Raw genomic sequence first — 24384 nt, 5'->3', positions numbered from 1 at the left:
AGTGTTGATACACTGTTGTGCTGCTCATGCAGGCAAATATTAACACATAATTCCATTCAAATTTATGGCTCCTGAGGTAATTGCAGGCAACAAACAGAGCTGCCTGATTGGACTTGTGGAAAACTGACTTTCTAGAAGGTGAGCTGTGGTGTCTCTCAGTGGGTGTGACAGTGTCATGTGGGACACTCAGGAAAGGCCTGAGATCTTCCCCACTTCTTTTGATTTTGATCAGGCAATCCTAGAATGGTTTGGGTTGGAAGGGTTGGAAGGGACCACCATCCAGTGCCACCCCCTGCCATGGGCAGGGACACCTCCCACTAGCCCAGGTTGCTCCAACCTGGCCTTGGACACTTCCAGAGATGGGGCAGCCACAGCTTCTCTGGGCAACCTGTGCCAGGGCCTCCACCTCACAGCCAGGAATTCCTTCCCAGTATCCAATCTCATCCTGCTCTCTGGCAGTGGGAAGCCATTCCCCCTTGTCCTATCCCTCCATTCCCTTGGGAACAGTCTCTCTCCATCTTTCTTGCAGACTCTCCTAAGGTTTCCCACTTCCCAGTTTTGCCTCTTGCCAACATAGCACAGAATCCACCGCAAAGGAATCATCTGCACTGGGGAAAACTTGTGATTCTGTGATTTCAGCAGAAATCAGAAGTGTCTCCTTCCTACCCAAACCAGGGAGGTTTATACTCTCAGCCCTGACAGCCTTGGTAGCTCAGCACCCATGCTGGTATCAAACCTTCCTGCAGAGCAATCCCACCATCCTTTGGAAGTTATTCTTCCTGCCAAGTTGTGTTTGCAAGCAGACACTGGGGGTTTTGCTGCAAGGAGCAGCTCAAGCCTGATCAAGGTCGTTCTTCAGCTCAGTTTGGGAAGAGCAGAGCTTGCCCAGCCCTGGAAATGCCAAAGGAATTTACAGAGAGACAAGTAAAACTGGGATGTGATAACACCATCCCTTCCTCTGTGATCTTAAAACCATGGCTGAGTGCATGGGAATGGGCAATACAGGTCCTGCTTCTGGAAAGAGCCAGCCTTGGGTTCAGGTCCTGGCATTAGCAGAAAAAAATAGAAAGGAGACAGCACTGGATAACCTGCAAACATTCCCAGATGTGTGTTTTCAGCAGGTAATTTAATTTCCCTGCAACATGATACAGCAAATCAGTGAAGTGAAGAGAGAAAACACAAACCTGAAAATTATATTGTAGCATCCACCTGCAATCCAGCAGAAGCTTGTCCAGAACTGCTTGTCCAGGCTGTGTCAACACACGGGCTGCTGTTTTTCTGGGAATAAAAAATAATAATTTAAAAAAAACAGTAAACTTGTGAGAGCTCCATGGTCTGTTCATCCCTTTTCCAAGACTAAATTCCATTGTTTGTGTGCTCCACTTTGAGAAACAAGAGATCAGAGCAGAAGTTGCTGATTTAAAAGTCTTGGCTCTGTAGGGGCTCTGAAAAGGGAGCGAAAACAGTTCTTCAGCTGCAGCAGATGTACCTGTGGATAAAGATTTCTCTTTCACCTCCAGGACCTAATTAGATGGTGTTTTAATCATAGAATTGTTAAGGTTGAAAAAGACCTTGAAGATGGAGAGAAATTTTTTACAAGGGCCTGGAGTGCCAGGACAAGGGGAATTGGTTTCAAACTGAAAGAGTAGGTTTAGGTGGGATACTGGGGAGAAATCCTTCCCTGGGAGAGTGTTGAGGCCCTGGCACAGGTTGCCCAGAGAAGCTGTGGCTGCCCCTGGATCCCTGGAAGTGTTTCAGCATCAAAGATTCCCATCATTCACTGCCCTTCATCTCCAAAAGGTCTCTCAGAGCCCCAGTACTTGGTTTCCCTGAGTACAGCAAAGCAGTGAGCACCGAAACCCTTTGTGACTCTCCCACAGTTTGCTGTTTGTTTTTAATATCCAGCCTTTCTTTCTAACATCCATCACGCTGGAAGTTTTCTGTGAGCACTTTTAAATGCGTCACGAGAGAGTTTGTTCGGCTACGGGCGGTGTTTTTGTGATGGGTTTTGGTTTTTCTTCTGAGCTGATAAAAATGGAATTAGCAGGTATTAGCAACTAAATTAGTCAGTAGGCATTAATAACAAAAGAACCTGTTCAGGTCCACTGAAGCAGATATAATTCAGGTTACAGGTAAAGTATTTTTTTCAATAAGTTGGTTGTTTGCATCACTTTTCAGGTATTATTTCTTAAGAAATTTAATTCTTCTTAACCACAGCCCAGTGAGCTCAAGAGCCTTTCTGACACTGCCTGAGATTATTGTTCCTGGAGAGAAAACTTTCACCATAATTTCATTTAACTCTCAGACAATGTGTTTGTGTTCCCTGGAGAGCTTCTAATTCAACCTCCAGAACAGCATAATTTCAAATGTCTCTGGAGAAAAAGGAGTTACAGAAACACCAGCTGTGGAAAAATATACATTCAGGCTCATCACACGTGTGTAATTAGTGCTCTGCTGAATTTCTTACAGGTTTTGATAAAACAATGACTTTATACATGACAACACTGCAGCAGTAGATTCTTCCGTAGGAATATAAACTGCTTTTCCCAAAAGCTGTATTTTGATCTCATATTTAGCGGTTCAAATGTTCTCACCAGGTAAAGAAATGTTCAAATAATGCTCAAAATGCAAATATACATGGAATTCTACTCAAATTTAAGGACACAGATAATTAATTCTCTGTTTGCAACATTTCCATCTTTAAGCCTTCTGTATAATATAGTGTTTATCAAAGTGAGACCATCTTAAAATCAAATGAGCTGGAGGACAGCTCTAAACTCAGCTTTTTCCTTCAAGCTTTCAAGCATCTCCACTAATAACTAAAATAGTTCTGAAATGGTCTGACCTTTAGATTCCACTGGAAAAAAAAGGCTTCTTTTCTTTTGGGAAACTGCCTCCCTCCACTGAATCATTTCCAAGCCTCCAGGCAACTCTCAGTATCAAATACACTGTTGTTACAACTATTTCTAAGATAATTTTATGAGTGAACTACAAGAGAAATTAGGCCTAAAGTCTAAAAAGGATGATGAAAATAGAACATATACCACGTAACACAAGTATAAGTTGTTTGATACAGACCTTCAGCTTGGAGTGATTTCTGTTGGGGAAACTAAAAAGCTCAATGGGAAGGTCCAAGCCCTGAAAAACTGGGTTAGGAACTCCCCCAGAGAGATTAGGAGGGTTTTTTTCTGGAATCTGCATTTCAGCCATGTCAGTCATTGAAATATTTGCCCAAGCAAGCTGAGAATGGTGATTAAAATAGACAGAATGTTCATCAATGGTTACCAGACATGCATATCTCATAAGATCAACAAAACTTAAATGTCAAATTTTAATATATTTGTTCTTTTCAGTGCAGTATCTTTGATTCTACCTAATAAAATTATACAACAATTCAGCCAATTACTATGATGGGAAATTAATATATTTATTGTCATTACATGTAGGAATGAAAACTGAACTTCCTTCAGTTTAATCACATTTCTGTAAGTGGGCACTGCATTGAGTGGGAAACCATCAGCCTATAAATTCTCTGTGCAAAACATTTTAGTTCATTTGAGCCTGGATAAGTGTGGGAGATAAAATCTGCTATTTCGCAGCCTTGTCTTTGACCTCTGTAGTTTGGAGGATGGCACCTGGTGGAAATCAATGACCTCAGTTACCTGGTGGAGATCTGAAACACTGGTCAGGGAGATCACTTGAACCTGGAGGACAACTGGAATACTCCCTGAATTAGAGAAAGCCATAAAAAAGTTTACCTTTACCAGAAAAAAAAAAAAAAAAGAGGACAAAAAAAGAATACTGAGGTCCTGAATCAATAAAGAACTTTGACAGAAAGTTCATGAAAAAGAATCAACAGGATGTTTTGGACAGGGATCTTTAGACCTTTTGTCACCTTGAAGACCAGCAGAAGTTGGACCAAGCCAAGGCTGCTCAAATCTAAAGCACTGGGGCAACCCTGGAAATTTGACTCCAGAATGAGTTAAATTGTTCACAAACACGGGATTATTTGAATTTGCCTGAATGCACAATGGCAGTATTTTAATGCTTATTTTGGGCTCTGTCATGTCAGATGAAACTTGCCCAAGTTTTCCTTTACCAGAGCTGATTTTCCATTCCTTTTAGACCAGTTGTGCATATTCTTGCTTACCTATGTTTATCTATTTTTATCCACCCAGTTTGCTTTTTCTCTTGCTTCCCTAGATGAAATTATGATTAAAATTAAAATATCATCAGAAACTGTCCTTATCACACAGCCTTTCAGTGCAGGTTCTTCTCTGTGGCAACTTCCAGCCTCTACACAGACACTATTTGGAGGAAGAGAATTTGTTCCAGGTGTTAAACCACTGATTTTTAATAAATGCAGAAGCTGCTTAATAGAGCAAAACCAGCAACATCCAAGGACAATCTTGGTAGATCTCCCAGCCAGACCTCCTCAAACCTCGTTAGCTTCTCTCCCAGGAAATCTGGGAGCTGGCACCTGCCGCAGGAGCAGCTGTTCCCCCCCGTCCTACAGATGGTTTGGGGAGAGGAAATCAAATCCCCACCACTCTTAGACCTTCATAAAAACAGTGTAAACCCCTGAACTGCTTGAAAGCATCTCCAGGACCGGACTTGGAGTTGTATGGACACAAATCCAGGTGGATCCACGTGCACAGGTGACACCCCCTGGCCAGGAGCCAAGGCCACCCTTCCTGAGAGCCACTGAGTTGATCTTCCATCCCACCTGGGTGTAAAAATATCACCTAGAGAAATGGGATATATTCGTACATCCATATATAAATGCATAGAGACAACAGCCATAAAAAAAGTTTATATAGAGAGATAATATCTATCTGCAAAAATAGTTTATATAAGGGAGAATATCGATGTAAATTATCTGTAAAAGTAATTTATATAAGGAGATAATATCTATGTAAACTATATATAAAAGTTTATAGAGAGAATATCTATGTAAGCTATATATAAAAATAGTTTGTATCAAGAGAATACCAATGTAAGTCATATATAAAAATAGTTTGTGTAAAAAGAAAATGCGTAAATTACTTATAAAAATAGCTGATATGAAGAGAAAATATCTATGTAAAATATATATTAAAATAGTTCATATAAAGAGCAAATTTCTATTTAAGCTATCAATAAAAATAGTGTAGATAAAGAGAGAACATCTATGTAAATTAGATATAAATATATAATTAGGGAATATAAGGATATATATAAAAATATATTAAAAATATAATAAACTATATATAGCTTACATATATAGAAAACTATTCTGACTGCTGATTACACACTTAATTTAAGTATCTGAAGACAGGAGACTTAACCAGGAATGATGATTTATAAAAGAATTCAACAGTAAAATGCTTTAGTGACACAGCAGCAGGTCAGGTGGATATATGGAATTCTGAAAGGCTGCTGGAAGTTAAACGGTGTTAAAAGCATGGCAGGTTGGAGTTTTGGAGCACAGGTTGGTTTAATCACATCAATAAAGTCTAAAAGTGTTCTGTCCACTAGAACTTTAAAAGAGTCTGATTTTACGGTTCCTGTGATGTATCTACAGCTCGAAAATACATCATTTATTAATTCATCTGTTTAGAGAGCCATTCTTGCCCACATTTCGTGTACAAAAATGACTGTATTCTGTGTAATTCTGCTGAATTTCCAGCAGATTCCTCATTTGGGAAGAGCTGTGGAAATCAGTGGCTGCTGCTGGTCGTGCACACGGAGCAGATGTTTGCTGTGCACTCCTGCACATCCTACCATGGAAACTCGGAGTTGTCAGCAGTGATTGATCATCTCAGTGCTGCTCTCCAAATGTGCCTTTGCTACTCGTGCTGCTGCTTTTGGAAGAGTGGCCTTCAAGCTTGTGAACCTTTAGCAGATGAGATAAATCGATATCATGATGAAGTGACTTCTTCTCCAACCAGGTCGTAAGGACCTGGAATAAGAGGACCAAGGAATTAGAGTTGCCCTTCCTTTCCCTTTCCATCTATCCCACCCTGTCTGCAACAGCACAGACACTGGTGCCATCCCATGAAAACCATCTCCTTTTGCAAATGTTCAGGCACAACAGGGCAAACCGAGCCCCAGGTATCTTATGCCCCTTGTCCATCTTCTTGTCACTCCTACTTTTTAAATCCTAGAAAAATTATAGAGTGAGACGACAAGTTTAGGAGAAAAAAAAGATAGAAAAATAAATAAAATAAGAATGCAAAAGAGACACAGTTATAGCACAATATAAACGTGGAGTCACAGAATGGTTTGGGTTGAAAGGGACCACAAAGATCAAAATCCACCCCTGCCATGGGCAGGGACATCTCCCACTATCCCAAGTTGCTCCAAGCCCAGTCCAACCTGGCCTTGGACACTTCCAGGGATGGGGCAGCCACAGCTTCTCTGGGCAACCTGTGCCAGGGCCTCCCCATCCTCACAGGGAAGGATTTCTTCCCAATATCCAATCTAACCTTTCTCTCTGTCAGTTTGAAGCCATTCCCCCCTGTCCTGTCACTCCAGGCCCTTGTAAACAGTCTCTCTTCCTCTTTCTTGCAGCTCCTTCAGGTCCTGGAAGGTCACAATTAGGTCACCATGAAGCTTCTCTTCCCCAGGCTGAACAATCCCAAGTCTCCCAGCCTTTCCTCCCTTCTTTACACTCTGAAAATGTATTAAGACACCCAAACACAGCTGAATTTTAAAGGGCTGGGCAACGTGCTATGGGCTCAGAGTCAAATTGCCTCCCAAAGCAGATAACTCAGGATCTTCTTATCTCTAGAGAATTTGTGTGCACACAATATCAATAGTTGATCCCACAGGCAGCACCCAGCCCCCCTGCACGTGGTTTTAGACTGAGCAGCACATTTCCTAATTTTCCATTACAGAGGAGCCAACAGGAAGGAATTGTGCCCCAGTTTGAGCAGGAATGGTGCATTTTCCCAATGTAAATTTTGCCGGCTCTGGTGCAGGACCAGAGCTCTGCCTGGTCCCAGGTTTTCCTGCAGACATTGGACACGAGATCTTGGTTCAGCTGGGGGAGAAGCCATTGCCTGTGGACAAGGGAAGGCCACGTCCTTCTCTGCTGCTGCTCAGCAGAAAAATCTGGGCAAGAGACAAAATACAGCCTTTTCTTGATTTCTGTCATCACCAGCTTACTCTTTTTTATCGTTTTTTTATTTGCCTTTTTTTTTTTTTTAGCTCACTTCTGCACAATTTTCTTCTCTCAGCTATTAAACTTCCAAGTTAAATCACAGAACTTCAGATTTCCGTCAGCAACTGTTTAAGCACCTCCCAAATGCCAGAATCCCACTGATACCACCAGTATTTAATTTACACTCAGAACCCTTAAGCCTCACCAATACCTTTGTCCTTGCCTGGGCAACTCACCACTCATTAAATCAAGGTCTCCATAACTAAACAGACATGAGCTCAGTGTGGGTATGAGCTAAATTACTTGAGGAGATATAAGAAATCCAAGAAAAAGCAGATAATTGGCCCTAAATCCCACACGGATGTATTACAGCCTTCAACATTCAGATACTCCCTGCTCTTAAAAAAAAAAATTAGATAAATTGGACTTACAAAGCTATTCCACTCTTGTATAGATTTTTGTGGTAGGAGAATTTACAGCTGTATTTAACTGAGCTTTTATGAGATCATTAAGCTGCCTGACAATTATTAGGTTGTAGGTGGTGGTTGATTTTTTTAAAGTGCTTTGCATAATCACAATAAACATTCGTGGGAACCTTGAGCATCCTCACCAAAGCACTGCCCTGTGTTATAGAGAGCATCTTGCTGCCATCTGGGTGCTGGAGAGAGATTGCAAGGCACAGGCAGTTTATTTTCAGCCTATTTTCATAGAAAACCCAGTATATGCTTGTCCATATTTCCTATATTTCATCCAGTTGTTTCTTACAGGGTTAAATTCTCTATTTTCAAACATGTTATTGTGCTACAATTATCCAGGATCAGATGAAATGCCTAAACATTTGGAAAACATCATAAAAATGGATACCATTAGAAGAAAAGGAATTCTTTGGCTCAGACTGAAGGAGCCATTGGCTAAATGCAGATTCCAATGAGGAAAATCTGAGGAATAGCTTCATCATTAAACATCTATGGAATAAACTTCCAGCCTCCAGCAATTTCTGGGTCAGAGAATTCCTGAACAAGAAGCTGCAACTAATATTTGCAGGCAGGTGATATTGATTACAAGAGGAAAAAAAAGAGATTTTTGATATCTTTTATGAGGTTTTTAATCCCTATGGGTTTTTCACCTCCAGTCAGAATAGGTTATTTTCAAATGTATTTGCAGAAAAAAACCAACAGGGTAGAATTTAAACAAAATCTCAAAGTAAGAAGCAACAATTCAGGTGAAGCAAAAATGTTTTCAGCTGGGCTGAAAACTACATTCCACTACATGGAATGCTCTCCATGCCCATGGAGTTTAAATCCAGAAGGACTTGGTGTGAGTCCTTTGAAATGTCTTCCTCCCCGATTACAGACATGAGACACTGTCAATGGCCAGCAAGATCCATGTCAGGTTGCTGTTAAAATTTTTATATTATTGTAGTTATTGTGCCACTATTTTTAGTTTCAAATCTGTCACAGCCATTCACCAGCAAGGAGAAAATGCTCTAAATGTGGTACAACCTAGACAGTGGGAAAGGTGTCCATTTTTTTAGTTACTGGTGTCCCTAAAATAACCTCTTTCAAATATAAAATGGAATCTATTTTCCATGTTGAGAAGATAATAAAAAAGTGGCTGCACCAGATTTTCAGACCTTTCCCAAAAGTTCATTTTTCTACTAAAATTAAGTATGAGATGCTACGTAAGAGAAGCATTTTTTTAATTATTATTTTAAAATTACCTGGAGGTGCAAAAGGAGATTTAGAACATCAGGACTTCTGCTGACTTTTAAAAAAGTTGTAATAGTATTTCCTGCGACAGAAGACATGGCAAATTTGTGGTTTTGATTATTTAGAAACTGCTTTATATCCCAAATTATTCTGAAGTTTAACAGCAATTATATTTGGGAATTAGAACACAGTCCCCCCCCTCCCGCCCTGTTTGATTTGTGATGTTAAAAGGAACATTTACGTGCATGCAGAACTTCTGCAGTTCATATTTTTAATAACGAATGAATTGCACTGGAGGGCAAAACGCTTCTCACACAAATTTGGGAACTCTCAGTTGTCTCCATGGTTTCCCCAGGAAGCCACTCTGAGCCTGATCTCTCCGGGCACACGCAGTGGAGGAGCGTGTGGTGCCAAGGCTTTGTTCTGGCACAGGCAAAGGACTTCTCACACAAATTACCATTCAGAAAATAAATCCCATCAAATCAAATCGAGAGACTTGTGAGCACCTCCTGGGCCTCTGATCACGTCCATGGAGAGAGGGGAAAGTCAGAAATAGGGGATTTGATGTCCTGCAGCTCCCAGGCCTTGGCACACACGGGTGCAATGGGAGCAGGAGGAGCCAGCCGAGGGGGCTGGGGCTGGGGGGCTCTCTGGGGCCATCCCTGAGTGCCTGGGGGGCAGCACAGGTGACAAACCTGCCAAGGAATTGGCACTGACATCAACAGGAATATTCCTTCCCCTGGACTCAGCGCTGGTGAGGCCACCCCTGGAGTGCTGTGTCCAGTTCTGGGCCCTCAGCTCAGGAAGGACATTGAGGTCTTATAGCAGGTCCAGAGGAGAACAACGAGGCTGGGGAAGGGACTGGAGCACAAGTGCTGTGAGGAGAGGCTGAGGGAGCTGGGACTGTTCAGCCTGGAGAAGAGGGGGCTCAGGGGAGACCTCCTCACTCTCTACAACTCCCTGACAGGAGGGGGAAGCCGGGGGGGGGTTGGTCTCTTTTCCCAGGCAATGATCAGCAAGACAAGAGGGCTCGGTCTTAAGCTCTGCCAGGGGAGGTTTAGGTTGGATATTAGGAAGAATTCTTTCCAGAGAGGGTGCTCAGCCATTGGAATGGGCTGCCCAGGGAAGTGGTGGATTCTCCATCCCTGGTGGTTTTTAAGATAAGACTGGATGTGGCATCAGTGCCATGGGCTGGGAACCACAGCGGGGTTGGATCAAGGGTTGGACTGGATGATCTCAGAGGTCCCTTCCAACCCAGCTGATTCTATGATTCTATGCACATCAAGGATAATGAACCCATGGGTCAACCCTTGCTCTTCCAAAACCCTCCTTTAGATCATCCAAACCCACAAAGAGCAGAACATCTACATCTGACCTCAGAAAAGCCAAGTCTTTTCTTCCAAGGTTGTCAGAATATTCCCATCCCACTGTCTCTGCCAGCTTAGGCTCCATGATCCCAATATGAGCTCCGTGGTCCAGCTCTCTGCTTCAGATCTATTCAGGTATTTTGGGAGGCAGCATCTCCTCTGTCTCTGAAAGAGATTCATTTAAATGTGACACAACAGATTCACACAGAGAGATTTCCATGTGACATCTCCCCCAAATGCCAGAAACCCATTCTGGGTTGGACAATAACATTTTAATAAATCCCATAAAATTCCCTTGGTCTTCTGATCGGCCTTAAAGTGAGACAGAAGAAACATTTAACATCTAGGCATGAATGCTGGATCTCAGAGTTAATTTTATAGCAACAAACCCCATATTTTCCTGGTTATTATAATGTTCTCAGCCCTGTAGATAAGCACATTTAAGAATTTATAAGGTTTTCTAAGGGTTTAAATTAACTTAGAAATAATGCTGCTTACAGAAGTCCTGTTTCCTTTGATGTTTCATGCAGGTGCTGTCCATCCAAAGGGATGAACCTGTTGGCCCATTTCATCCATCCATCCATCCATCTATCAGGTCTCCTGCTGTTCCCTGTCCAGGAGAAGGTTTCACCATTTCCTTGGACATTATTTTCTCTCATTGCCACAATTTCAGGGCTGGCTGGGACCAGGCCTGCTGATCACTTAAACCCTCAATTTTTGGTTCTTTGCTTCTCTTCTTTTTCCCAACATGACATTCAGGTGGACCTGCCCAGAAACAGCCACTCCTTCCCATTTTCCTCAGCCTCTTCCTCCCCTGCAGCACCGACCCCACAACTGTCCCATGGGGTGATTTCAGCCTGAGACCCACGAGCTCTGTCTGAGCTCTGTCCAACTGCTCCTCTATCCATATGCATTGAGCTGGGATGGAAATCTGTCATGTCCCTGCTCCAGCTACAGCTCTGTGATGAAGAATTCATATATAACCTCTTTTCAGAGGACCCGTTTCATTTTCTAATCCAGGTAACAGTGCCTTGATTCCACAGCAAGGGCTGTGCTTGGTTATTGCTGCCAGAGTGAGAGAGACTCTTCCCTTTCCTCTCTCATGTTGCCTTGTCAAACAGAATTTATCAGGATTTGTTTTACAAACACCTCTTTCCTGAGGGTATCACCACATTTCCAGTGTGAGATTTCCCATCAGATCACTGGGAATGAAGACAAGGAATCACTGACACTGAGAAGGTACTTTGCACTGTTCCCAATTTACCAAGCCCAGATACTCTGTACAGGCCCTACATGGCTAAATGAACAAAATAATTTAATTTTAATATAATATATATTTTATCAACAAGTTTATAATCATTTCCAGTAACTGGTTAATGGCTTTTTTTCCTATCTTATGCTTTCCAATTTAGACCTGCCCAGAGAAGCTGTGGCTGCCCCATCCCTGGAAGTGTCCAAGGCCAGGTTGGAGCAACTTGGGATAGTGGGAGGTGTCCCTGCCCATGGCAGGGGTGGGACTGGATGACCTTTAAGGTCCTTCCAACCCAGACCATTCTGGGATTCTATAGTTCAACACCTTTTTATTTTTGTGTGCAGGTATCAACATCTATCAAAGCACTACAGAACCATAGTTTAGACAAACTTATCAGGGAATTGGTACAATGGGAAATATCTTTACCAGGTTTTATATGTTAACCAGATTTCTCATTCTGCTCTGAGCAGGAACTTCTCTGTGCCATTAGATATATAAAAATAATATTTTTGGTAGATTCCCGCCTTACTCATGAGCACAAAACCTTGCACAGCACTTCATTCCTTTAGGTGCTTCTTAGAGTGTGTGCCTGTGTATTTTGACGTTATAAAATGGCATTTCAGGGGTTTTTAAATGGATTCAGTGCATCTGTCCACACTGTTTTCCCCCAACAATGCAAAGTCCTTCTGTTCAACAGCTCCTGCCCGGAGTTATTTTAAGGATCACTGTGTCATTAATGTTTCTTTCTAACTTATTCTTGGATATAGATCTTGTAACTAAAAAATACAGGAGTTTCCTTGGAAGCAAGGACTGTATAGGTAAGGAGATTTTACTCATATTTCTTTCATAATAACTTTCTTAGTTACTTCAAGTATTTTATTCATGGGGCAATCACAACCAGCAGATCCCATATAATTTAATTTCAATTAATAGTAAGACAGAGTTTACTTTATTTATTATTCAACCAGTTGGACAGCCAGTCCAATACTGCTAAAAACTATTTCCTAAATAAATGATCCAGTGATAAATTACTAGTTTGTAATCAATTAGAGATCCATGTTGAACAAATTATGTTCTTATTTAGAAGAAATAATAATTAGAATGCAGATTACGAGGAGAGTTTGAGAATCAGATTTCATTTCATATTTTGTGGCAGATTTACCAAGAATTAAACATCATCTGGACTTTACAGTACCTCAAAATTGTCCAAAGATAATGCCAATATAAATTCAGAGAGATACCCAACTGAACCTTGACAAAGAGGAACAGGAAAGGCCATGCCATTTGATTTTCTAATCTTGTTCTCTGCCTGTCTGACCATCAATACAGCTCCTCTTTTTACTGATAAAGGTGCTCTTTTGCTCAAGATTTTGTTTCCTCCAGCTCTCTCTCTCCCCTGACCCAATTCTTTTATCTAAAGGAGCAGCTTTCCATCACTGTTGATTTCCCTGGTCACGTATATATATATATATATTTTATTTTGTGCTTCCTTACTAAATTATCTTTTCTGCTGAATCCAGCCCTTGACTAAATGACTGAAATCCACAATATTCCAACACAAGCATGGAAAAAAGTCATAAAAATCAGGGAAAACAAGCAAACTCTTCCTCTTGACATATTGGACCCGTCCTGTCTCTGCAAGCAAACAATTCACATTTCAAGACTTGAGCTGTTATCTCTAACCAGGGCTGGAGGCTGGAGTTTGTTCCCTTGTCTATCAATCATGATTTCCACAGACACGCTTGGGCGTTGCAATTTTGTGTTCTTTGGAGTCAAGGGCTTGTAGCAATCACAGAACAGAAACCTTCCTTTAAACAAGACTGTTTCTGAAGAACACAAGAAAGGCAGGGCAAAGGGATCATAAAAACATACACACATACCTCGTTTAAAGGATGTTTATCCATGAAAACCATTGAAATTGAATTTCCTGGACTCTTCAAACAGCAGCTTCTAAACTTGGTTCATCATTGGAGTTGCCAGCCCTGACGAGTCACTTGGTCGTGTTACTTTCTATAAAATAAGGACATTTATTTTAACATTGGCATTGCAGATCTGACCAAACAGTGTCAAAAGTGAGAGGCAAAAGTCTTTGATTTTGTCACAGGCTGACAAATTTTGCCATGCCAAAGTGCTTTTCAGAGTCCCCATTTATCAGTGTTCCCACTCAGATCCCTTTTGGTTGTAATTACATTATTAATTGCAATAAAAGGGGATGTAAAGTACAGCAGGCTCTTCCTATAGAAATCCTTTAAACTAGGCTTTAAAGAAATTTCCTTTTTTTTCTTTTTAATTATGGAGGGATTTAGCAGGAGTTCAGAAACTCTTTACCTGTTTTATTTCAGATCTGATCGGGATAAAACTTAATCCTTCAAAAATTATGCTGAAAACTGCTGTGTCTTTGGATATGGTTTATAAAGGAGCAAAACCAGAACTGTACCAAAATTTCCAATGTAACAACTATGGAATTATTTCTGATGTTTCACCAAACCTGAGCAAAGACAAGCATATGTTTCTCCACAACTGGAATGAGCTGCTTTGGAATCAATATCCTTGCAATTAACATTTTGTAGCACATTAATGATTGGTACAAAATCACTCTTCTTCATTGTGCTGGTTCAGTTTTTGCTGCTTTGGAAGTTGTCTCTAGAGATGCTTTGAGGAAGAGCTGTGGGAAGGAGGAAAATGCTTGTCCCTTTCATTAACAGTTTGCATTAATTCCCTTGACTCATCCACTTGCTCCTCTTCCAGGCAATCAGTCCTTTGCTGTCGATCCCAACACGCTGCTGGTCAATGGCAAACACTCCAAGTTCCATTAAAGGGATCCCACTGATTAACTTGGGAGCCTTTGCAAGGCAGGAAAATAGCCTTTTTTTCCCCTATCAAATTCATCACTTAAAAAGAAATATTATATTTCGGAGGTTGAAATCCACATTTCCACAAAATTCAAAATATGAGGCTTTCCATGGGAATTCCTAAAAGGATAAAAAGACACACAAGTGTTTCTCTGTCCAAAGCATCCCAGCGACTTCAATCCTATCCCTTCCATCCCAGTATGAAAAGGCTTCACAAGTGAATGATGAGCAGATGGCCGGTCATTGTCTCGACTGGAGATTCCTGGATTCCATTTGTCACTCACTGAACACTGGCAAAAAAGCACTTCTGAGCCCCAGTGAACAACCTGCAGAATTTGTATGTTCTCTGATGGTATTTGAATAACAGCTACCGGTAAACATAATGAAATCTTACATCAAGTAGTTGGTTTTTGGGGCTTTTTTGGTTATAAATATCACTGCAGTCATCAGTGATGTCACTAGTTTGCCTTTACTGTCTCCAGGCTGTATTTTGGTGCACAGCTCCTGTCTGCCTGCAGTACCATTGGGCACATACAGGTGTGTTTTCCCCTTCTCCTGGCTGCCCCCATCCCCACATGTATTATACACACTTATGGTTTATGCCTGTCGAGCCCAACAACCCAAATTTTCTCCTCTTTTTCCACCATTTAATCAGGGTTGTGTCTGTGATACCAGTTGTACTCATGGCACAGTGAACATTAGTGGGGGGGTTTGGAGACAACCCCACATCATCCCACAGAGATGATGCTCTGACAGAGGGTTCCTCTCAGGTACTCCCTGAAAAACTAACACCTGGATCTCCAGTTGGACACTCCTCTTTCTCATTTCAAACACCTTCCTTAAATCCATTTTCCCCTCCCGTTATCCCTGTTGCACAATGAAATCTCTGTTGCAATGTTACCAACAGTCTGTGGGTTCACAATGTGCTGCCGTGTTCACTCACAACATGTGGGTTGTGGAATCACAGAATATCCTGAGCTGGAGGGGACCCACAAGGATCACAGAATCAATTAGGTTGGAAAAGACCTCTGAGATCATCCAGTCCAGCTCCTGGTCCTGCACAGGACACTCCAATGATCCCACAATGTCCCTGGGAGTGTTGTTTAAACATTTGGCCACAACAACCCCCGGCAGCTCCAGGCTGGGCCAGAGGGGCTGGAGAGCAGCCAGGCAGGAAGGGAGCTGGGAGTGGGGATGGACAGGGAGCTGAACAGGAGCCAGAGTGTGCCCAGGTGGCCAAGAGGGCCAATGGATCCTGGCCTGGCTCAGGAACAGGGTGGCCAACAGGTCCAGGGAAGTGATTCTGCCCCTGGACTCAGCGCTGGTGAGGCCACCCCTGGAGTGCTGTGTCCAGCTCTGGGCCCTCAGCTCAGGAAGGACATGGAGGGGCTGGAGCAGGTCCAGAGGAGAGCAACGAGGCTGGGGAAGGGAGTGGAGCACAAGTGCTGTGAGGAGAGGCTGAGGGAGCTGGGGGGGCTCAGCCTGGAGAAGAGGAGGCTCAGGGGAGACCTCCTCACTCTCTGCAACTCCCTGCCAGGAGGGGGGAGCCGGGGGGGGTTGGTCTCTTTTCCCAGGCAACCATCAGCAAGACAAGAGGGCTCAGTCTTAAACTGTGCCAGGGGAGGTTTAGGTTGGATATTAGGAAGAATTTCTTTCCAGAGAGGGTGCTCAGCCATTGGAATGGGCTGCCCAGGGAGGTGGTGGATTCTCCATCCCTGGAGGTTTTTAAGATAAGACTGGATGTGGCATCAGTGCCATGGGCTGGGAACCACAGCGGGGTTGGATCAAGGGTTGGACTTGATGATCTCTGAGGTCCCTTCCAACCCAGCTGATTCTATGATTTCCCGAGCTCTGGGCAGTTCCTCCCATTCCCAGTGCAGAACTGCCCACCTACCACCAGCTGAAAGGATCAGTTAATCACAGAGAGATTTATCAGAAACACTTTGTAGATCATAAGATAAGAAATGCAGAAACCATTACTCCTGCTCGAGACACCAGAAACTCTTAAATCACAGCCTGTGCCTGGTGGAGCTGCCAACATCTTGTATTTTATGCCATTTCAAAGCTCCTGGGATGCAAAAGAACTCACCAGTTTTTGTAAGTAACTTCTCAAGCAGCAGTTTTGGGGTTTGAGGTTGGGGGTCATGCAAATTATCCTTTTTTTTCCAGATTGTTCTATTTCCAGCTTAGCAAAAAGATTAGTGGGTTCATTGTCACAAGTGCTCCACTCTAAGCAGAAACTTTCCAAATCCTTGACACAATATTAATCACTTATCCAGGCTTTTCTGCTATCAGAGCAGATGTCTAAAGCACGAAATCCATGCAGGGAGCCCTCAGAAGTTTGTATTGTTTCTACTGCCTGAGGGGCAGATATTTAAATTTTCTTAATATTGAGTCAACTCAGTTCTTATCACAGTTACACAAAACCGGCACATAATTCAATAGACATTGTCTGATCTAATTAATTCCATAAAAAGACAAATTATAATTTTTTTTTTCTTAAAAATCTAGACTTAACAGATAGCCAAATGGCTACAAACCACGTCAGGCTGAATGAGGCAGATCCCATCTGGGATAAAATGACACAGCCCTGGATGCAAAGCATATTGAACAGAACAAAACAGAACAGATTTATAGGCTATAATCCACACAAAAAGGCTGCTAAAATAGATCAGCTCTGTCACATAACACCCCTTTCATCTACTGTCCAGGAGCACTGCAGCTCTTTGACTCATTTAGCAGATCAGTTCCCTGCTTTTCCTGATTTCGTGCAGGGATGATTAAGGATGACAAAATCTCACGGACAGTTGGCAACTGCAATAAATAAATAAAAAAACAGCTTTGCTCCATTTTTGCTTCACCTGTTTGCTCCAGAACTTTAAGGCCAATAGGATTGAATTAGTCAGGTACAATAATTGTTTTCTGGGTGGGGTGTGTGTGTGTGTGTGAAAAAAAGTCTTCTGTGGTAATTTTGGGGGTTTAGATTTTGTAAGTGTTCTGAAACAGGAAAGTAAATTAAGCTTTAATAGGCTGTTATGAACCCACTGTCAGGAGGTGTTGCATACACACTAAAATTAGTTTCTATTGAGGCTTTTTTTTTTGTTGAGAATGGTCCAAAGCTGCAGGTGGAGCAACGGTGAGAGGAACTGCATTAATCAAACAGCATTTGGCACAATTATTAAGCCACTTAAGGTGTTTTTTAGATGTGCTGTTCCAGCCAGTGCACCAAAGGCTCTCATCAGATGGAGTAAACATCTGCTGGTTGGAGGATTATGGACTGTATTTGCTAAATTTATAACTCTCAGACACCAGTGTGAGTCACCAAGACTTGCCTTTGAGCTTAAATCAAAGCTCCAACTGTCCCCAAAAATAAAAGCCTCCCTAATGAGTGTTGGGGGTGTTACTGTACAGCTGAGCATGACAAACATCCCCTGCCAAACCTCCCAGCAGCCAGGTGCTGACCAGGGGGGCAATATCAGACACGGGATCATATTTTATTTGCTTGTCATGTGTCAAACAGCAGAAAAATGAGGTTTCTTCTGAGGATTTGGAGCTGAACCTGCTGCTCAGGTGTCCTCAGGTGTGAGCAAAGGAGGCTGAGGGGTGGGTGTGGAGCTACAAGTCCCTGACAGGAGGTTGGTTCCAGGTGGGGGTCAGTCTTTTTTCCCCAAGGAACAAGGGGTGGGAGGAAACGGCCTCAAGTTGCACCAAGGGAGGTTTAGGTTGGATATTTGAAAAAAAATTCTTCACTAAAAGGGTTATCCAGCCCCAGAACAGGGCAGCTGTGGAATCCCCATCCCCAGAGGGATTTAAAAGCCATGTGGATGTGGCACTTGGGGACATGGGTTGGTGGTGGCCTTAGGGCTGGGGGGATGGATGGACTCAACCTTGGAACTCTTTTCCAACCTAAATGATTCTGTCAGTGGTGCCTTTGCATCACCTTGAATTCACCCCACAGCTCCCACTGACAGGACCCTCCCTGGTCCAGAGAACTCCTACCACATCAATCCCAATAAAATATCCATCACAGCACCTACCCTTCGTATCCCAAGTTTCTAGTGGAAAACAACCTGCAATATTTACAACAGTTTTCAAATTTGGATCATTGGAAACCTTCTGTCTCGCTGCTTAATCTCAACATTTCAGAGAGGAGAAAAATCAGAAGCCTCTAAGGTCTCATGCCTGTGTAGTTCCATTTATTTAAAAATTAATCACAGACTGAAGGAAAGAACAGTAGTTCATTCCCACAAGAACTGACTTAAATTCTGCTGCCTTCAAATTACTTTGTTGCAATCTTTCTTTTTAATAAAATATTCACAGTGATTTAAGTGTGACTGATGGTAGTAAGAGAGATTTATTATTATTATTATTTCATTGTTATCAAATTAAAGGGCATTAGGAAACAGAAAAGGTCTTTCTGATATAGTCATACTACAGTTTTAACTTTTAGGTGTTTGCTTAGAAAACACACTCGAGGGAAACTAAAATAAAAAGTATAAACTCTGCAACTATTTTAATTTATTTAATAAATATACTCCCTAAACCATTAATAACAAACCCTGTAAACAGTAAACTTGTGCCAGTGTAACATAAGATTTACTTGCTTCCTCCTGGTCCCAACTCTGCTCTCTGCTTACAGCTGGTGAATTCACTGCATGAAAAAACATCTTTCAGCTGCGATTTTTTTCGTGCACGGGGACACTGGTTTGGATGGAAATCCTTCCGAGAGCTCTTCCCTAAAAAAAAAAAAAAATCAAAAGCCACGTGTAAAGATGCTGTTCCTGTGTTTGGGAACATCTACATCGTGTATTCAGGTCTGTCTGACCCAGGGGGCGAACTGAGGTGTAAAATAAACCTCCTTCTTAAACACGTGCTATGAAAATTGCAGGGCACAAAAACATCTCCTGTGATGTGCTTTGGGAGAAGAGAAGAATGTACTTTTTTTTTTCCTAATTTTCCATTTTTTAAGCCATCCTGGGGAATATCAGCAGCAAGAAAAACCAGAAATTACATCACCTTCACCGAGGAGAAACAAAACCTAAAGATTTCAAATGTCCTTTCCCAGTTCCTGAAGTCACAGGAATTCACTGAAATCTTTGTTTCTTTAAAAACTTTATCTTTTTTGTAACTGTGAGGAAACACTGGCCTAAATAACAGCTGCAGAGACATTGTCTTGATCCTTAAAACACATGAAAGGACCTAGAATTATAAATATGAGCCAAGTGAGTGTGGCTGACCCACCCATGGAGAATATCAGTGTACAAGCAGAAGCAAAACTAAAGCTCCTTCAGCTTCTCTGAGAGAGATTCAGAAAAAACAGGTGAAATGAACTCTTTTTCCTGAGGAAGAATAAGAGAAGGTCATGACAAACCCTGGTCTGGATGTGGCTACAGAAGGGACTCACCCAGTCCCAAAACTCTGCTTCAATGTTGGAAAATATTTAATTCTAACAAGTCACATTCCCTAATTCCAGGCAAATTTTTAAATACAAAATTTCCTTTTTTTTTTTTACTTCCCCCAGAGGAACACATTCAATTATTCATGTTTTTAACAAATATATATATAGTTCAGCCACAAGAAAAGTGCTCATTTTCACACCCCTGAAGGTTGGGGTTTGGCACTGCTGTTCCTCCCTGTTATCACCTCACAGGCAGCCCCCAAAAGTCAACCTTGCCTTGATCAAAAAAATCCCTAAATGGAACCTGGCAATGCTTTCAAAGCCCCTCCCCTTGTTCTTTTCTGAGGTAATTTAATCCATAAATTAAGAAATCAAAGGACTCAGGTGTTTGTGGGAGAAAATGCAACCCCAGTGAGCCCAGGGGAGGGTCCCACCTGTGTCCAGGGCGGTGCTGACCCCACTCCTGGGGGCTTCAGGGGGATTTTGGGGTTGGAAGGGGGGAGATGCTGCCACTTTCTCAATTCCTGATCAGTGACTGCACCATAATTCATCATATTGATAAGAATTCACTCCCACCAACTCCTTCTACGCTCTGTTCTCCACACCTGCAGTCACAGATGGGGTGGACTTGCCTAAATCTCTTCAGATGGACTTGCTGTAGAAACACAGAAAACAGGAGATTAATGAGATCTGATTTAGGTTATAGAAATTGTGTAATTAAATATTGGAATTAATAGATCTATCTTAATTGGCCTCAAAACCAGAAGAGCCGAAACCAGAATTTACTGAAATTTTCTTCTGAAGATGCCAAGTGTATTCCAGTTCATGGCCTTACTGGCCTTGTCTGGTCAAAATGTGAGATCAGGAGTGGTAAATAATATTCCCAAATAGTCTAAAATTCTGTATCCTACCTAAATAAAGATGGGCACCTTTGCAACACTCCTTGATCTATTGACCTGAACAACAGGTGAAAGAAAAGTCAATTATTTGTTTTTAGAAAAGCCACAAACACATGACTCAAAGGTGACCTGAACTTTGGAAGGCCAAGAGCAGAGGTCAAGAGCCCCAAAATTAGCACCAGCAAGGACTTCACCATCTAACAGACAATTCAAATATAAAACATACACAGGATGAGCTTTCAATCTGGAGTGAAATTAATTTCTAAAGACAATTACTAAAGGCTGATTTGAAGAACACTTTAATGTGAGAGCAACATGCTGTTTGAAGGAATTATTTATGCCAGCCAGGGTTTAAGACTGGCATATTATTATTAAGCAAAAAGTTGCAGTCAAAATAAATGTATTAAATTCTCTTGAAGTGCGAGAACAGCATGTGCAGATCAGATGGTGCCATAAAGCCCATTTATAAATCAAAAGCAAAGGATGAATTGGGAATTATATCTTGTTCTAACGGATTGTGATCAAGCCCTGAACGTGCAAACAGAACCTGTTTCAAGTCAGAAACCTGGAATGAATTTGGATAGTTGGAACCTTGAGAATAAAATGCTCTTCTTTATCTTTCCCCATTGTGAGGAAATGAATTAGGTAGGCATTGCTAAGAACAGTCTTGAGTACTAAATAAATTCATGTTGCATCTGCTTCAACAGGAAAATGAGTGTTGCTACTTTTTTAAATGTCAATTTTTTAACAAAACGTTCAATTATGTACTCAAAATGTTCAATTATATACTAGACAGAATTGTAAGACACAGCTTAAGGTGACCTCAGCCTTCCTGAGCTGTTGAACCAGATAAAAATGCAGTAAGAAAAAAAAAAAAATCATTTAAGTAATGTACAATTGCATTAGGAGAAGGTGTGAATATGTAAAGTCCACAAGTGGCAGCTGCAAAATATTTCCAAATAGACACTTCAAAGCCTGTAATAAGCAGTAATCCCCAATTCCTGCTGAGGATACATTTCCATGACATTACTTACCGTGTCCAATGGGTGACTTTTGGGTTTTTTGTGGCTGTTGAATCCAAAGTACAATGAACTCACATTAGACTTGAAGTCATTAATTGTTTTAACTTCATGTCACTTTGTAAAAAAAGATGGTACACCATTTTAAGCAGCATTATTTATCCTCCTGTATGAAATATCTTCCACTTGTCTTGACTTTCCTTTTCTTTCTTGCTGACCCACCAAAGGTCGTTTGATTGGACTGTTGTTGTGGATTGTGGGTCTGGGAGATCCAGGGAGCTTTAAATCCTAATGCAACATTGCACCTCTAAGTTGAAATGCAACTTTACACAGCAAAATATGAACAACTCTGGGTATTGATCAGGTATATTTGAGGTGGTTGCAAGTCGAACTCAGGTCAGAAATAAGAAAAAGATATATTGGATGTTAGGAATGAATCCTTCCCTGGGAGGGTGGGGAGGCCCTGGCACAGGTTGCCCAGAGAAGCTGTGGCTGCCCCATCCCTGGAAGGGTCCAAGGCCAGGTTGGAGCAACCCGGGCTAGTGGAAGGTGTCCCTGCCCATGGCAGGGGAGTTGGAACAAGATGGTGTTTGAAGTCCCTTCCAACCCAAATCATTCCATGATTCTGTGATACTCCTTTGCTTCTGTCCTAGGAAGGAGATGGTTCTTCTTCTGTAATGGCTGAGCTTCCATCAGATGATCCCTGCTCATGTAGCCTATAAATCCACTCCAGACAGGTGTGGATGCATTGCCAAAAGTCTCACAGGCCCCAGGTCATAGAAGCTGAAAAACAGACACAGGTTTTGGGGATGGCTCTTGATGTCAGGCAACTCATTTCCTCCCCTCACACTCAGTAAACTGTGTTTAAAATCAGAAAACATCCTTACAGTGACTACCTTGACCACCACCTCTCATCCTTGCTATCCTACAGGCACCAATCCCTCTTCCACAAACAGCAAAGGTGTTTGTTAAGCTGCTGAACCACCTAAAGATCAAAAGCAAGGTATTTTTATCTCATCAGCTGCTTTGCATAAAGGATCCACAGCAAAAAGCTGCAGGTTTGGTGCACTGCTCATGGTGTAACCACAAATGAACTGCTCCCTCCTGCTCTCAGGGAATATTGGTGTCTGAGTCTCAGGGAATATTTGAGGTCTCAAAGAGGCAGAAGCTCGGAGGGAGGACGCTGCTGAAAGGCTTGTTGGCTCAGTTCCCAATGAGCTGACCTTTTGGAATAAAGTAAGTCTCAGTGAGGGGCAGCATTTTACATGAGGAAAACACAGGGAAGAGAGCACTGCAGACACTGAGATTATTTTCATTTTTGTGTGGGGAAGAAGTGCTTAAAAACGACCTCATTAGAGGCCTCTGCATTGTCCAGCAGCTGATCAAAGTTCTCTTGTACATGGAGCTAATCTGCCAAGCAAAAGGTCCAGAGTTAATCTCTCCTGCAAAGGGCCAGATTTCCAACTCCCTGAGACAACCATTCCGGGGTAAAGCTCTGCGGAGACGTCAAACCCCAAATCCCTTTGAAAACAGTTAAAAGCAAAGTCTCTTTACCTTTTACATCAGCTCTGCTAATCCTCTGCAAAAGTGAAACCTTTAGAAGCCAAATTATAAAGTAGTAGAACAGAGTAATTTATTGTCTTATTATCAAAAAGTAATGGCAGGGAAAAAAATCAATTTTGAGAGGGCTCTTTTCTGTGTCTGACTCGCCAGTTTTGCAAAACTGTAATTTCCCTTGTGGGAAATCCATTTTCTTGTGGAAATACTACTGTATGTATTGGCTGCTTTTCCATGAATTATATCCAGGCTCTTGCATAAAGTACTGTCATTTTGCAGCAGCAACAGTCACAGTGGTGAATCAAATCTGATATAACCTCTTCCTCTCTGGGCTTTTAACACCACTCACCTGAGTGCTTTGCTAAGTGTGCTGAAGGTTAATCATTTAAAAGAATGATGTATTACTCCTACAGAGAAAGAGTTTTTATCCAAACCTAAGGATTTTGAAACTTCTAAATATATAATGAATAATCTGACCTGACACACAAAAATTCTTGCATTGCCCATAAATATTATTCTCTGTATAAACTTTAAAAGCCACTATAGTTTTCTTGCTAAGCACTTCTCTTTATTTCAGGTTTGCTTTCCTTGGCAAAAAAGGAATGTGAAGTTCACTTGGAGAAAAATATACGTCCTGGGGGCCCTCTATAATGAATGACTTGGCTTCTCTCTGCAAGTGCTTGTACTATTTTGAGAAATGGATATATAGTGGGGTGGTTACCAGCAGTTCCTTTTGTTGTAATTTCTGAAATGAAGCTTCTCATGTTTCAGAGAATAATTGATTTTTTTTAAATAGCTTTCCTGTAGCTATACAACTCATTTTATTCTGGCACTTTTTCCTTTTTGTTCCTTTTTTTCCCCTCCTTTCAGATGCTTAATTATCTTTTGCAATGGTACACAAAATCAAATTACACAGCAGCAAGGTAGGTAGTTTCCTGGTATTCATCAGCATTCAAAAAGAAAAGGATGTTTTTATAATTTTGTCACAGACACTCTAGTCATCTTTGTTTTTCTCTATTATCTTATTATTAAAATTCTGCTTTCAATTAGGATGCTAAAACAATGCAAACCCTTAGTTTTACATAACAGCAAAATATTCAGCTCAGGATTTAAACTGTGTCTGCATTACCAGCCCTTTGTGTTTAGGTACTTCACAGGCCTCAGTGCTGTAATATATATAATATGCC

General features: G+C 41.6%; 2 long non-coding RNA genes across 3 annotated transcripts; both read right to left on the bottom strand.

The window, feature by feature from the left end:
• Positions 1–10228: 10228 nt before the first annotated feature.
• Positions 10229–14428, bottom strand: LOC120324960. Of its 2 annotated transcripts, none has more exons than XR_005566697.1 (3): positions 13961–14428; positions 13353–13482; positions 10229–10385 (listed from the first exon to the last, which is right to left on the bottom strand). It is a non-coding gene; the product is annotated as an uncharacterized LOC120324960 (long non-coding RNA). The 2 variants fall into 2 exon arrangements; XR_005566696.1 differs by lacking the exon at positions 13961–14428 and adding an exon at positions 13801–13852.
• Positions 14429–18945: 4517 nt separating this feature from the next.
• Positions 18946–21996, bottom strand: LOC120324962. The gene is made up of 3 exons (XR_005566698.1): positions 21656–21996; positions 20157–20377; positions 18946–19060 (listed from the first exon to the last, which is right to left on the bottom strand). It is a non-coding gene; the product is annotated as an uncharacterized LOC120324962 (long non-coding RNA).
• Between the last annotated feature and the right edge of the window lie 2388 nt (positions 21997–24384).

The sequence above is a fragment of the Pipra filicauda genome, unplaced genomic scaffold (assembly GCF_003945595.2).
Source record: "Pipra filicauda isolate LSUMZ 115617 unplaced genomic scaffold, ASM394559v2 scaffold78_size3787270_pilon, whole genome shotgun sequence".
NCBI classification, from domain to species: domain Eukaryota; kingdom Metazoa; phylum Chordata; class Aves; order Passeriformes; family Pipridae; genus Pipra; species Pipra filicauda.
This window is presented reverse-complemented; position numbering and strand designations above follow the sequence as displayed.